This window comes from Felis catus, chromosome D4, assembly GCF_018350175.1.
Source record: "Felis catus isolate Fca126 chromosome D4, F.catus_Fca126_mat1.0, whole genome shotgun sequence".
NCBI lineage: Eukaryota > Metazoa > Chordata > Mammalia > Carnivora > Felidae > Felis > Felis catus.
The window spans coordinates 23,943,982-23,959,053 of record NC_058380.1 but is presented as its reverse complement, the minus strand read 5'-3'; the positions used below and the strand labels follow the sequence as shown (position 1 = coordinate 23,959,053).

General features: G+C 37.7%; 1 long non-coding RNA gene across 6 annotated transcripts in view; it reads left to right on the top strand.

Moving 5' to 3' along the window:
• Positions 1-15,072, top strand: part of LOC123381531 — a 298,155-nt gene that overhangs the window by 169,471 nt on the left and 113,612 nt on the right. For 3 of the 6 annotated variants that reach the window (XR_006588618.1, XR_006588619.1, XR_006588621.1), the window contains exons 3-4: positions 9,146-9,232; positions 11,949-12,098. The exons of 1 other annotated variant lie outside the window; for it this stretch is intronic. This is a non-coding gene — a long non-coding RNA (uncharacterized LOC123381531). Of the gene's footprint in view, positions 1-5,458; positions 7,126-9,145; positions 9,233-11,948; positions 12,099-15,072 lie in introns of those variants that run through there. 2 more of the 6 variants (XR_006588620.1, XR_006588622.1) reach the window with 2 other exon arrangements.

Sequence of the window (15,072 nt, the reverse complement as noted above, 5' to 3'; positions counted from 1 at the left end):
CTTTTTGGAGAAACATCTCTTCATGTCTTCTGCCCATTTTTTAAATTGGATTAATTGTCTTTTGGGTGTTGAACTGTATCAGTTATTTATGTAATTTGGATAATAATCCTTGATCAGATATGTTATTTGCAAATAACCTCTCCCATTCAGTAGGTTCCCTTTTAGTTTTGTTGATTGTTGCCTTCACTATGCAGAAACTTTTTATTTTGATGTAGTCCCAATAGTTTATTTTTGCTTTTATTTCCCTTGTCTGGAGATGCATCTAGAAAATTGTTGCTATGGCTGATGTTAAAGAAATTACTGCCTGTGTTCTTATTAAGGATTTTTATGGTTTCAGGTCTCACATTTAAGTGTTTACTTCATTTTGAGTTTATTTTTGTGTATGGTGTAAGAAAGTGGTCCAATTTCATTTTTTTTTTTTTTTGCATGTAGATATCCAATTTTCCCAATACCATTTGTTGGAGAGACTTTTCCCCTTTGTATATTCATTCCTCCTTTGTTGAAGATTCATTGACCATATAATTGTGGGTTTGTTTCTGAGTTTTCTATTCTATTCCATTGATCTATGTGTCTGTTTTTATGCCAGTACTATACTGTTTTAATTACTACTGCTTTGTAATATAAATTGAAGTCTGGAATTGTGATATCTGCAGTTTTGTCTTTCTTTTTCACGACTTCCTTGGCTATTTGGGGTCTTTTGTGGTTCCATACAAATTTTAGGATTGTTTGTTCTACTTCTGTGCAAAATGCTGTTGGTATTTTGATAGGGATTGCATTAAATCTGTAGAACATAGACTTTTAAGCAAAGAACTTGGATACTTCACTGAGGAGTTTTCCAAGCCAAGTGTTGAAGGTGTGGCTTGTTTTCCTCTTGCTGCTTATAGCAAAATGCAAGGGGAAAGAGATAAATTGAGGAAGAAACTGTTAAGCAAAAAGGAGCAAGCTGTTAATTATTTGGGAAACTCTGAGTATATTCTGATTTCAAAAGGTGCTAAACTTGGGAGATTCATTGTTAGGAAAATGTACCCTGGAGAGAAGGTCAAGGGTGTGTCTGAACACTCTTTTGCTGAGGCGATTGGGTATGTGACTCATAGATCCAGTCCTCTCAGAAGAATCTCAGAGAATCTCAGAAGAAGGAGAGACGAGGTTTCCCAGGAAAAATATGTGGGAAACTCTCTTGTCTAATGGTGTGTATCCCTGTGACATACACAGAATACCCAAAAGGTTTTTGAGAATGCTGTATCATCAGAGACACTGCTAGTTTGAACTGAAGGGAATAGAGACAGGGCAAAGTGAAAGTGGTCTGTTGGACCTCCAAAAGCCAATGGGAAAGAAACAAGCTGCTAGAGCTACTTAGTTTATAATGCTCAGCCTGTGCTACTCTTCAAACAAAACAAAACAAAACAAAACCAAAAAACAGAAGACTTGAAGAGTGAGTCTTTAAGACTTGGCTTGAAGAGTGGAGCCACAGGTTGAGAGGCAGAGGCCTGCTGAGCTGTGCAGGAGCAGAAGCCAGCCAAGCTGCCATAGGCCTACCCAGCAGAGCCACTGGCCCAGAGTCTAGTCTTGAGCGAGAGAGGATTATTCCTTGTCCTTGAAACCTAATGGGATTTTCCCTTTTGGATTTTAAAATTGCTTGGGACTAGTGACTCCTTTATTCCTCACATTTTCTCTTTGTTGGAAGGGGAATGTCTATAACTGTTATATACTATGTCTGTCCCACCATTGAATTTTGGAAACAGGTAACTTGTGACCTAATTTTACAGATTCACAGACCGATAGAGAGGAGTTTTGTTCCAGGATGGATCATACTAAGGGTCTCACCCATACATGATTTAGATGATTTTGATGTGATTTTTGACTTGTGAGTTGATGATATTCAATGAAAGATTAAATTTGAGTTGATGCTTATAGTGAGTTGAGATTTTGGGGGATTTTGAGATGAGATGAATGTATTTTGCATGTGGAAATGACGTGCATACTTGAGTGCGGCCAGATGGTAGACTGCAGTGGGCTGAATAGTGACCTCTGAAAAGACATGTCTATTCCTAATCCCCAGAACCTGTGAATATTACCTTATTTTGCAGATATAATTAAGTTAAAGATTTTTGGATGAGAAAACCATCCTGGATTATCCATGTGGGCCCTAAATTCAATGCAAATATACTTACAAGAGAAGAGGAAGATTTCAGGATTCAATCCTACAGAATTGTGGGAAAATAAATTTACCTTTTTAAATTTCCCTGTGTTCATGGTAATTTGCTGCAGCAGCCTCAGGAAATTAATACAGCAAGGAAGTTCATTCTGTTGTTGGAAGGAACCAGTTTTCTCCATTTTATTGCAATCTTTTGAAAGTGGTTTTTGGCATAAATAAGATACCTCTCCTCCACACACACACACACACACACACACACACACACACACACACACACGATCCATACAGCATAGGACATTCAGCTCTGTCCACTCATGCAAATAGGAATTGAGTACCTTAATTCTTCAATATTGCCTGTCTCTAAGCCTGTCACATTGTAGCTCCTCCCATTAAGTAATAGAGTGAATTCCCACCCCTTGATTCTAGAATTAATCTTTTGGTTAATAAAATGGGACAAAAGTGAAAGCACACAAATTCCAAGCCTATGCCTTAACCTCTTGCATATTTCCACTCTCTTCCAGAAGTGTATTGCCAACTTGGTTCACATATGCTGGCCTATTGGAAAATTAGAGACCCTGTGAAGGAGAGCCCAACTGTCCAAATTAAGGCACTTCTCAGCCAACTTAGAGCCAACAGACACCTAAATACATGAGTAGGCCCAGCCTACCCAGTAGCAGGGTCATCTAACCCAACCTCCAAGTGGCCAAAGTTCCTGTGTAAGCCCAGCTGACATACAGACATACAGAGTATTAATTAAGCATCTTAATTAAGCAGTCATTAACTAATGCAGTATGCAAGATGGCTTTTCCTAAAAGTTATTGAGAAGACTTTAATTTCCTTGTGATTAAATAAAATCCACCTGGGGAACTCTAGAGTCAGGTATGGCTCCAATATTTCCATATAGGAAGGTTTTATATAAATATCTGAAACTGGATGGAATAAGGAAGCAAGAGCAGCCTTGAAGCTGCATTTACATGGCAGGCACACGTTTTTGCTGTTGTTGTTTTTCTCATTTTTGCTTTGGTATACTTATCTGGGATGGGAATAAGGGATAGTTTTCATGAGTAATTGACTCTTACTACAAACAACAAAAGATGAGAAATGAGTTGGCCAAGGCAACAAGATACAGGAGGACAAGAGAAAAGGCACTCCAAACAGAGGTTTCAGCTTGAGCAAACCCAGAGGCCTTTGTTGGTGCTCAGTATATTTTTAATAAATAAGCAATTGTCCACGTACCTCTAAGTGCTTTGCTTCATTACCACCTTTGGAACAACACCCAAGATGCCTACTATGCCAGCTGTCAGCCTCCCCCTCACTTCCTTTCCCCTTCCTTTAACCTACAAAAACACTGCCTGCTGATGAGTTGTAAGTCATTTTGCAGAGGAAATTGGGTGTGCAAATCCTGTGATTAGACAAACATCCCTCATTAAAAGTTGTAATCCATTGGCCCTCCATGTTGACACCTTAATTCTGAACTCTTAACAGCCTGAGCACACTCAATGGCCCTGAACAACTCCACCTTCTTCATCTCTTCCCCAGCCCCCTCCCCTCCTTGCTGGAGTCTCCACTAGAAAATGACATAGTCTTCCAGATGGGGCAACACGGCCTTCTCTTACTTGCAGTGATAATAATGTTTTCTCAGTTTTATTACAGTCTCTTGAGAGTGGGACTGATTTGCATATTCCCTAACACTTAATTAACGATGTCACCTTCCCAGTGCCTTGAAAACAGTTTGCATTTTTTCTTCCTCCCTGGGCAGACCTCCAACAGTTACCTCCCACATTTTCTGCTGCAGTCCTTTTTATTACTTTAATGACAAATAATTGGACAGATTCTGAGTAATGAGGGTGAGAGCCAAAGGACTGTTGCACGGGAGACGGCTGCGTGTTACAAGACACTTTTAGTGGTCTCTAAATCAGACAGACAAGTAGAGTAATGATCATCTTGCCGTAATGAGACACAATTAAGAATCACTGCGGCAAATGACAGAGCAGCTCATTGAACAGTAACCTCCTTCTTCACGTTCTTTCTCCCTCTTTTTTTCCAAAGGAGATCGAAGCTTAATTATAGCATCGCCATTTGCAATGCTATCATTAAGATTGTGTCAGCACTTCCAATATAAATCGCATATTTTCAGGGGTTTATTACTTAAACATAAAAACTAGCTCCATTTTGAAATTTAGGGAGTCAGATCTTAATCTAAGAGAATCAAAAAATATAGATTCTCTATTAGGAAGGATCTTATAGGTGCTCAATTTATATCTGATTTCTGAATGCTAGAATATATTTAATGCATTGGAGTATTTTTTTTTTTTTTTTTTGCAGATTTCTAAGGAAAGACCCTTTTGCCCAATGTTTCTCAAACTTCAGCATGCATAAAGACCACAGGCAGGACTTGTTATAACAGATTGCCTTGCCCTACCTAAATTTTTGATTTGATAGATGGGGTAGGGCCAAGTTCACATTTCTAGAAATTCCCCCAAGTGATGCTTCTGTTGCTGGTCCAGGTAACCGCACTTTGACAACCACAATACAATGAGGATCAATAACAAAGCTCCAAATCACCATACCACATATCTCAAAGGTTAGGGACATTGATTTGTGTTTAAGAGACTAATCCAAAGCCATGTAGGAAACACAGTTTCCTCTTCAGAAATCCACCCCATGACTCCTCTCCACTCTAAGTGGCAGTTATTCTTTTCCAGTCAGTTCTTTCAAAATAAAAGAGAAATTAAAAACCAACTATATACTTGATGAACTACTGCAATTTAAATTAAATGTTCTTTTTGATTTTGCCTTGTAAGTCTGTCTCTTTTCTAATGAGCTGAGTGCTCCTGGAATGTTTTCTTACTCTCTATACAAATTCTCTTTCCCCAAGGCTACCTGTCTCTCCTGTTACAGTATGTTTGGAATGGCAAACACATCCCCAATTTCAAAGACATAGAAATGGCAATAGACTATATATAATTTGCCCAGAGCCATGGAGATTTTTGTGGTAATGGCAGAGATATATTTGTGGGTGCTCATTCTATGGCTTTATAATCTATATTTTGTAATATGAATGGACATATCCATCCTTATACTTAATTTCATTCCTTTCATGATTGGTTCATAGCAATACAGTTTGCTATGGAATAAGAGCAGTTAAGGAAGTGGAGAATAAATTGTCATTTAGTCTCAAATCCTTTTAGAAGAATGTGGGATCATAAATATCACAAAATTATCTCCATCTTATTGTCTTGGAAACCATGGTGCAACTAGCCAGATGAATTATAGTACATATTTTGTAAATAATATAAACTAAATTTAGGATAGTGGAAAAATTCAGTAGTGACTAAACATGTCTGTGAAAGCATTATTTGTGAGTGAAGGAAAGTAACTTATGTGTTTTTTTCTGCTTTTACTAAACCGGCCAATTTTTCTAGCATTGTTAAGATGCAGCTTAAAGAAAAGTTGGTGAATAATACCAAAAACCGTTTTCCTTATTAGTAGCATTTATGAGAGTCTGATGTCTAAAGTTTAATGTCAGCAGAGCTCTGTGGTTGTGTCATATGTAGCAACATAGAAACCCCTGGCAGTTATCTCAGTGACTGTACTAGTGAGGATAGGCTGAGTTATGCTGCAGTAACAAAAATCAATAAACAAAACAAACTCAGAGTGTCATAGAGGTTATTTCCTGCTCATGCAAAGTCTATTGTGGGTCCAGGTGACCCTCCAGGGCAAGGTTCTTCTGTTCATTTGGGCTTTGATTTTTGGTTCCATCATCTCAACTGTGACCTCCTCAGTCCCCGTGGTTGGTGAGGAAATGCAAGAGGGCTTTGCATTGGCTATTAGAGCTTTAGCCCAGTAGACTCCGATATCGCTTCTGCTAACAGACTATTAGCCTAGAACTAGACACATGGCTCCAGATCCAGAAGGGCAGGGAAAGGTAATCCTCCCACATGTCCAGTATGAGAAAGGACCAGATAAATTTAAGGACTAGAAGTCCTACCTGCTACTACAGTGATTCAGACAAAATTTCCTATTTTCAATGGTCTATACAAAATTACCTTTTCTACCTAGCATCCATATTTTCTTTGTAATTGCATGGTAGGTGGTTTTTATTTGTTGGATCTGGCTAATTGTCTCTGCTCTGCAACTAAGGCCTTAATTGTATTAAGCATACATGATTTACACACTACTTTTATACATATTATCTCAGTTACTATAACCCTGCAGTAATCTGAGTAGAAAGGTATTATTACTTTTAGGAAGTAGTTTCAGCAAAGCTTAGAAACGTCCAAGTTTTCCTAGTCATGTAATGCTGAAGATAAGATTAAAATCCAGGTCTTCTGACTAACATCTTATATTCATTGTACTATACCATATTACTATCTTTGTTGGAGCTCTTTATGCTTATTCCTTTCAAATAAGTAAAATTACTGTTACTGTTGTTCCCTTACTGTTGTTCCCTTATGCATGGAAGATTATGTATCTGGTTGGCCTTAGAGTTTCAGACTTAGTTCAGTGTTTATGACGTCTGGAGTTGTTTTGTCATAAGCTTGCTGCAGAAATCATTATTCCAAAATTTCCTTAAAAGTCTAAAATGAACTGTTTTATTCCATTTTATTTGATTCTCACATATGCTTTTTAAAATTTTGGCTTATTGGCCATTAAATTAATTTTATTAAATGTTTGTAATTACAGGGTCTTGGCCAACACAGCTCTGATATGTGCCATTTGTACTTCTTTACCACTAAATTGAGATCTGTCAACTTTTATGGTGTCTTTTATAGTTCCTCTTACCCCAGAACGTTAATGCTCTTTACAGAAACTAAACTCCTTGGAATTAAGTGTTTGCCTTTTTACCAAGGGAGAAAGTGAAGCCCACTAGAAGCTGTAATGCAAATTCTCAACTCCAGACCAGTCATTCTCTTCATGGCCCTGGTGTTATAAATAGCAACATTCTGAATTGATTTTCCCATATCAAGGTAAACTATGGATTTAACTTTAAGGTATATAAATGTTCATCCACAAAATCCAGTAATAAGGAATGTAACTTTATTTTCCCTTAGGTAACTGGGTAAATATCTCTTACAAGCCCATGATGCACTGGGTGCTAGAAACTTAATTTTATGTGTTTAGGATGCCTACCAATAAATTCTGTCAGTGCCCCCACCATATCCCCTTGGCATTCACCATTCCCATTATGGTGTCTTACTACCCACTTCTGCCCACAGTGTGTTCTACAACTTCTACAACTCTCTACCTGAGGGCTCTCTCTCTTTCATCCACATAGATGGCAAAATGGAGTAGCTCTCAACCAATTATGGATGAGAATTAAAAAATAAATACATTAGCTTCCTAGCCCCTCAGGTAGAAAACTCTGAGGTGTATTTCACAATCTCTCCATAGGCTCCCATTGGGATCGAGTCAGAGTTGCCCACAGAAGTAACCTGTTCACTGATACATGTGTATTGGTTTTCTTCTCTTTCCTGTTTCATTTTCCAACTCCTCTTGAAGCTTCCTGTAATTACCACTTAAATAAGTCCCTTACATTTGGACCCTTATCTCAAGTTCTGTTTTGGAGGGATCAGTCTAAGATACCTTCCCAGTTTCCCCTCTATCTAAATACCATTGGCGTTCAGAATGTTGAGATCAAGTGGATGGCTATTATATGTGTCTGAGTTCCAAGAAGGTAGAATACATGGATCTGGGAAGCAAAGGGTAGAAGTAGAAAAGGTCCTGTTCTTAATTACTTTTAGAGACTTTATGGGGGGATTTGTGATTTCCATCCCCACAATTTGGGATTGTTAGTCTAGTGGTCCTAGTTCCCAGATACGGAGGCATTCCTCCAGAAAAACACAGTCAGAGTCTCACTTAATTTAAAATTAAGTTTGCTACCTGATCACTGTGAGCTCCTGTACGAGTAGACCAGTAGGCACAGAAAAGAGTTACCATACTAGAAGGGGTAATTGTCTCTGAGTATCATAAATAGTAGGAATGCTGCTACATACTGGGGTAGGAAAGAATATGCTTGGTATTAAGGTAATCCACTAGGACATGTCTTGGTGTTCTTTTTTTTTTAATGTTTATTTATGTATTTATGTATGTATGTATGTATGTATTTATTTATTTATTTATTTTGAGAGAGGAGGGAAAGAGACAGGGAGGCAGAGAGGGAGGGAGAGAGAGAATCCCAAGTAGGCTTTGCACTCTCAGTGCAGATTTCGTTCAGTGCAGGGTTTGAACCCATGAACTGCAAGATCATGACCTGAGCCAAAACCAAGAGTCAGAAACTTAACCAACTGAGCCATCTAGACACCCCCATGTCTTAGTGTTCTTATGTTCAGTAAATTGGCAACCATAACCTTAAAAGGGCCTGAGATACTTAGTGGTGAGAATCTGGGTCATTCCATGAGACAAGACACATAGGGTAGCAGAATTACGAACTAAGAGTGAGAGAAGTCTAGAATTGATGGTAAAGGATGGAAACAGTAATATCAACATGATTTCAGGTTTAAATATAACACTGGGTGCTATAGTTTGACCCACAAATTCCTTTCTTGTAAATCTCCCTAGAAACTGTGGCCATAGAATCCTGGAGTGGCTATGTCTGGATACTGGATTGAGTGAATGGAATGTGAGAAACAAGTGCGTTTAGCAGTACAAGGAGTGGACTGTTCTGGACGTTGTTTTGGTACCCCACCCAATGTTCTTTAGCAGGATGCTGTGAATATTGGCTGTAAATGCTCACAGATGACCTTCTGCTTTGTAGTAATTGGTTTTATTTGATGGGCTTTTAAGTATCATCCTGCATCCCAAGGAAAGGCCATAGCCAAAGGCTGAGTGCTAGAAGAATACAAAAGCTAAGCTCCTGCCTTAAGGAAATAATACTGTGGTACAATTTATGCTCCAGAGCCCTTGTGGATTGAGACCACATCCTTGCTCAGTTATTACCTCCCCTCTATCCTGATTCACTTCCTCCCTTACAAGACTTTTTTTTAACAGCACTAACTCAATTCATCATGCATCTTCAAATCCCTATCACAGAGTGTGCTTCAAGGAAATTCAACCTACAACACTCAATTACACAAGGTAAGTTATTTCCCATGATTTACATAATTTTACAGTAAAAAAAGGCATTTTCTCAAAAGAAACTACAAGTCAAAATTAATTAAAAGGGTTTCTTTCATATCATATTTTATAATCAGTCATATTCAGGGTCATATTTGAGAAGTCTTGTTTTCTTGGCTAACTATAACTCTGCTATATGAAAACCTAATCCAAAATAACTTGCCAGAATAATTTTACATTTGATGGGTGGTCTTGAGCCTATCTTAGTTGGTTGAAGATAAGAATTGGAAATAGTCAAAGACTATGGATGCACTCTGCAAGTGTTAGCATATAAAGGAATACAATTGGAGTACTTAAAAATATTTTGGGTACAAAAAAAATCCCGTTTCCTACCTTTTTATTGGTCTGTCTATGTCTATCTATCTATCTACTAACCACACTGGCTCTTTTTTACTAGGCTAATATAATTATCTATTGCTAGTGAGAAAGCAACACAATAATATACTGTGGAAAAACCACTGGGTTAGAAAACTTTAAGAAAGTGCCTCAGTATCATAGTTTAGAGGTGGTGGTTAGGGCAATACTGATTGAATGGGCTTTTCCTTCTCAGTTCTTATTCATCCACAGTAACTTCTTTTATTCTGTTGCACTTATTGGCCAATTAATGCTTGGTCATAACAACCTCTGTAGTCCTATTCCTTGGTACTGTATGCCATGCTCCATCCATTTTTGAAGAATTGTCAGTACAGTTCTTAGAAAATGCCCTGGTATTTCCATCTTTGAACTTCACAAAGGTTCCCAGGCTTGCTCTGCCTGGTGCCACCTTCCCCCACTTCACATTTTTAAATGGCCAAACTCCACTCATTCATCAAATATCCCACCCACTAAGAGATTGCTGATTACCTGTTTACCTAGATCGTTGTCTTTTAATTTATCTGAATTGCTTTTTAAGCTGTTTGGTTGCTGTTAAAGAGTATATATTCAGTTCTGTATCCATACTGCCTAATGAAGAGCTTAACATACAGTAATTGTTCAAGAATGGTACTTATTATTATCGCTATTAAAAGTAGACACAGAACACATACCTGGATTTTAATTAAGTTCTGATATTTTCAAAAGCTCAGACATAAAACAACTTTACTTCTCGATACTGACATAAAACCATACCTATCACATCAAATTTTTTTGGTCTTTCATTCTCCCCCATTCTCTGATGTTGATCAGTGGTCCACAATATAATGCAGATCAGAGTAATGTATTGCATGGGGAAATTGCAGATTATCTTGCAAACTGTTCAGGATTTCATAGAATTGATGAAAGTGATGGTGGAGAACTAATAGATTCCATGTGAAGCCACTGAAAAGTATGGCTGTCCAAATGAAGCCTGAAGAAGGTGCAAAGATGGTTTGATTGATACTTCCAATAAGATTAGTGTAATAATAAGGATTAAGAGAGGGAGCGAGCCAAAACATAAGAGACTCCTAAAAACTGAGAACAAACTGATGGTTTATGGGGGATGGGAGGGATGGGTGGGTGGGTGATGGGTATTAAGGAGGGCACCTGTTGGGATGAGCACTGGGTGTTGTATGGAAACCAATGTGACAATACATTTCATATTAAAAAAAAATAAGGATTAAGAGAAATCCCTGGGAAAATGGTGGAAACTTTTGAATACCTTTGCAAAAATTATCTACTTTGTAGTAATATAAAGGTAAGATGCAATTAATAAATGTTCTATCAATATTTCATATCTAAATTTTTTTGCCTCTTAAGAAAAACCAAGCCTAGGAATTAGTATATAGATGCATTTCTTACCTAAATTCCATTAGTGGCCCAAGATAAACATGTGTCTTTTCTATACTATTAAGTTTCATTTTCAAAGTACTGGCTCATTCAAACATTTTCTTTTTCACTTTTCCCATGAGATTTTGGTTCCCATTTAAAGTGGATTAACTTGGGGCGCCTGGGTGGCTCAGTTGGTTAAGCGTCCGACTTCGGCTCAGGTCATGATCTCGCGGTTCGTGAGTTCAAGCCCACGTCAGGCTCTGTGCTGATGGCTCAGAGCCTGGAGCCTGTTACAGATTCTGTGTCTCCCTCTCTCTCTGACCCTCCCCTGTTCATGCTCTGTCTCTCTCTGTCTCAAAAATAAATAAAGGTTAAAAAAAAATTTTTTTAAGTGGATTAACTTTAGGTGGTCTCCTTTTTTGGGTACTGATTATCTTCATATATTGAGACCTTTTTATAGTTTCAGGGACAAAACTACAACTAAAATATGGCAATTGTAGGCAGATGACCAAGAAACTTTTGAGGGTGAAAGGGAGCACACTTAATAGTCATATCAGGATGAAAGGTATAAACTGGAACTGCTATGGGCAAACCAAAATACAGTTGCCTTGTTTTAGGGAGTTGTATGTGTTGAACTATTCATGGAAGAAATATTTTCTGATGGTATGAGCAATCTCCTACAATAGTGACTTCCCTGCCATTGGAAGTATTCAATCAGACTTTCTGTCAGCAATGAAACTGATGACATCTGAGCCCCTTTCCAATCTCTAAGAGCAGTGTTTTTTGATCTACACCTAAAGCCCTTACAATATTCCAGGGTCTTGCTTGGCTATAATAAGACTTTTCATTAAAACAACAAAAGATAGTACATTTTTGTGCTCTGCCTGCCCTGTAAACCTACCTGATGGATACAGTTTTTGGTGCTTGATGGCCTTGTGCTGGCCTTTTTCAGATTTCATCACATTCTATACCTGAAGCCCCATTCTGCCTTTGGTCGAGTCTTGGATAGCTTCTGCTGTCCATCCCAGGCACTGCCCAGCCTTATGGAACTAGGATCACAAAGGAGAGAGTGGAAGGGGGATCTTAAGACCAGAGATCGAAGGTAAAGTTTTAAGTACCATGTTATTCATAGATGAGGAAGTAGGAGAGTTTGCCAGTTGGTTAGTGCTTTAAAATCAGGGGGGTGTTTCCTACTCTTGCTATAAAGAGAAAAACTGGATGAAAACTCTATCATTCTCTTCAGGCATAGATCAATACTTCCTAAGAGAAATTTAATAACATATTGTACTAGACTTTGATTCAAAATAGTAACCTGAAAACATGAGTGTATAAGCTAGGAGACAGCCATTTAATATCTGGATATCTATAAAGCTGTAATGAAGGACAATTTTTTCTTGAGTCCAGCCACTAAGGTAGCTGCCCTAACTTCTGCCTACCATACTTTTACCTTACTTCGAGAAGATCTTATCTGCAGATAAAGCAAAGCAAAACAGAAGGCAGGGAAGAGGTGGAAAAAGTGGACAATTCCAAATGTAGAACTTGGAAATAATCATGTGCTTTCATTGCTACTTCTCACTTCTCCTTTCCATCTCATTTGCTATGGCTCACACCTCTCAGAGGTTTTGCTGATATCATTTTCCTTCTAATCAGCAGATTTCTTTGTGTATACTCTGGGGGCAGCATCTCTGCTCTGTTCTTTCTCTCTGAGTTTTAAAATAACCTTCTGTCCTTCAGAAAGTTAATAGTATTTCATGTACTGATGGCTTTCTCTCTGCCTATACATTGTAAAATGAAGTAGACAAGCCCCATCCAGTTGCATGGAGCTCTTACTCCATACTTGTATCAATAGAAAAGTAAGAATCACTACATATTAAAGAAATCCTGAAGTACAGAAGAAGAAAGACAAAAGTAAACAAATAATTATGAAAATTTAAAAAGTAACATAATAGAACTTAAAAAAAAATGTGAATTGAAGACTTCCAGTCTGGACAAGATGGCATAGATTCCCTTACCCTGATACTAACACCAGACAAAGACAGTACAAAAAATGGGAAACTATAGACTTATACCTCTTCTGAACTTAAATGCAAAAAATCTTCAGCAAATTAATAATTTGCAAATTGAATCCATGTTGAGCATGGAGCCTGTTTGGGATTCTCTTCCTCTTTCTTCTTTTGCTGCTCCCTCATTTGCACTCTCTCACTCTCCCTTTCAAAAAAAAAAATCAGTTTAATCCACCATATCCACAAAGTAGACAAGAAAAAGCATATGATCATCTTAATTGTGGCAGAGAAAAAATTTGACAAAATTCAACACACGTTAATGATATAAAAAATTCAGAAAGTTAGGAATTTAGGGGAATTGCCTCAACTTGATAAGGAGCATCTACAAAAAAACACACAATACCATGGTGGGGGGTGGAATGCGTTCCTTCTAAGATCAAGAGCAAGGCAAGGATGTCATTTCTTTTTTTTTTTTTTTTTTAATTTTTTTTCAAGGGATGTCATTTCTCACCACTCTTATTCTACATTACTGAAAATTCTAGCTACTGAAATAATGAAGATGAAGTAAAAGACATACAGATTGGAAAGGAGGAGATAAAATTGTCTCTTTTGCAGATGATATTGTCTTCTATGTATAAAATTCCAAAGAATCTGTAAAAGAACATCTAGAACTAATAAGTTCAGCAAGGTCACAGTGTGTAAGATCAACATGCAAAAAGAATAAATAAATGCCATTTCTGTATACTACAGTGAGCATGTGGAAACCAAAATAAAAAGCACAATACCATTTTAAAATCACCCAAAGAAATGGAAATACTTAGGTTTACAGTTAACAAAACATATATAGGATCTGTATGCTGAAAATTACAAAATGCTAATGAAAGAAATCAAGGAAGACCTAAATAAATGGAGGGACATGCAGTGTTCATGAATTGGAAAACTCAACATAGTAAAGATGTCAATTCTCCCTGAATTGATTTATCAGCTTAATGAAATTTCTATCAAAATCCCAGCAAGTGTTTCTATACACATAGACAAGCTTGTTCTAAAATTTACATGGAAAGGCAAAAGCCCTAGAATAGCTAACAACCTTGACAAAGGATAAAATGGGAGGAGTCACTCACGTATTAATGTTTACTGTATAGCCACTATAATCAAGACAGCAGGTGTTGACAGAGGGATAGACACATAGATCAATGGAACAGAAAAGAGCACCCAGAAATAGATCCACACAAATATGCCCAATTGATTTTGGCGAAGATCCAAAAGTAATTCACTGGAGGAAGGACAGACTTTTCAAAAATGGTGCTGGAGCAATTGGACATCCATAGGCAAAAAAGGAAAAAAAAAAAAAAAAAAAAGAACCTTGACTGAAACCTTACACCTTGTACAAAAATTAACTCAAAATGGATCATAGATTTAGATATAAAATGTAAATTGAGGGTGCCTGGGTGGCGCCGTCGGTTAAGTGTCCGACTTTAGCCAGGTCACGATCTCGCGGTCCGTGAGTTCGAGCCCCGCGTCAGGCTCTGGGCTGATGGCTCAGAGCCTGGAGCCTGTTTCCGATTCTGTGTCTCCCTCTCTCTCTGCCCCTCCCCCATTCATGCTCTGTCTCTCTCTGTCCCAAAAATAAATAAAAAACGTTGAAAAAAAAATTAAAGAAAATGTAAATTGATAAAAAATTTTAAAAACAGGGTACCTGGGTGCCTTAGTTGGTTAAGTGTTGGACTCTTGATTTCAGCTTAGGTCACGATGTCATAGTTCATGGGACTGAGCCTCATGTTGGGCTCAGGATTCTTTCTTTTTTTGTCTCTCTCTCTCTGTCCCTCCCCAGCTCATGTTCATGTGCTCGCTCTCTCTCTCAAAAATAAATAAATAAACAAGTAAAAGATACTTTAAAATTTTAGAAAATAAAATCATAGGAAAACTGTCTTTGGGACCTAGGTATAGGCAGACATTTCATAGACTTGACACGAAAAACATGAAAAAAAAATGAGAGGGAAAAGGAAAAGTTCATAAATTGAACCTCATCAATGTATAAAACTTTTGTACTGCAAACATCCATATAGAGAA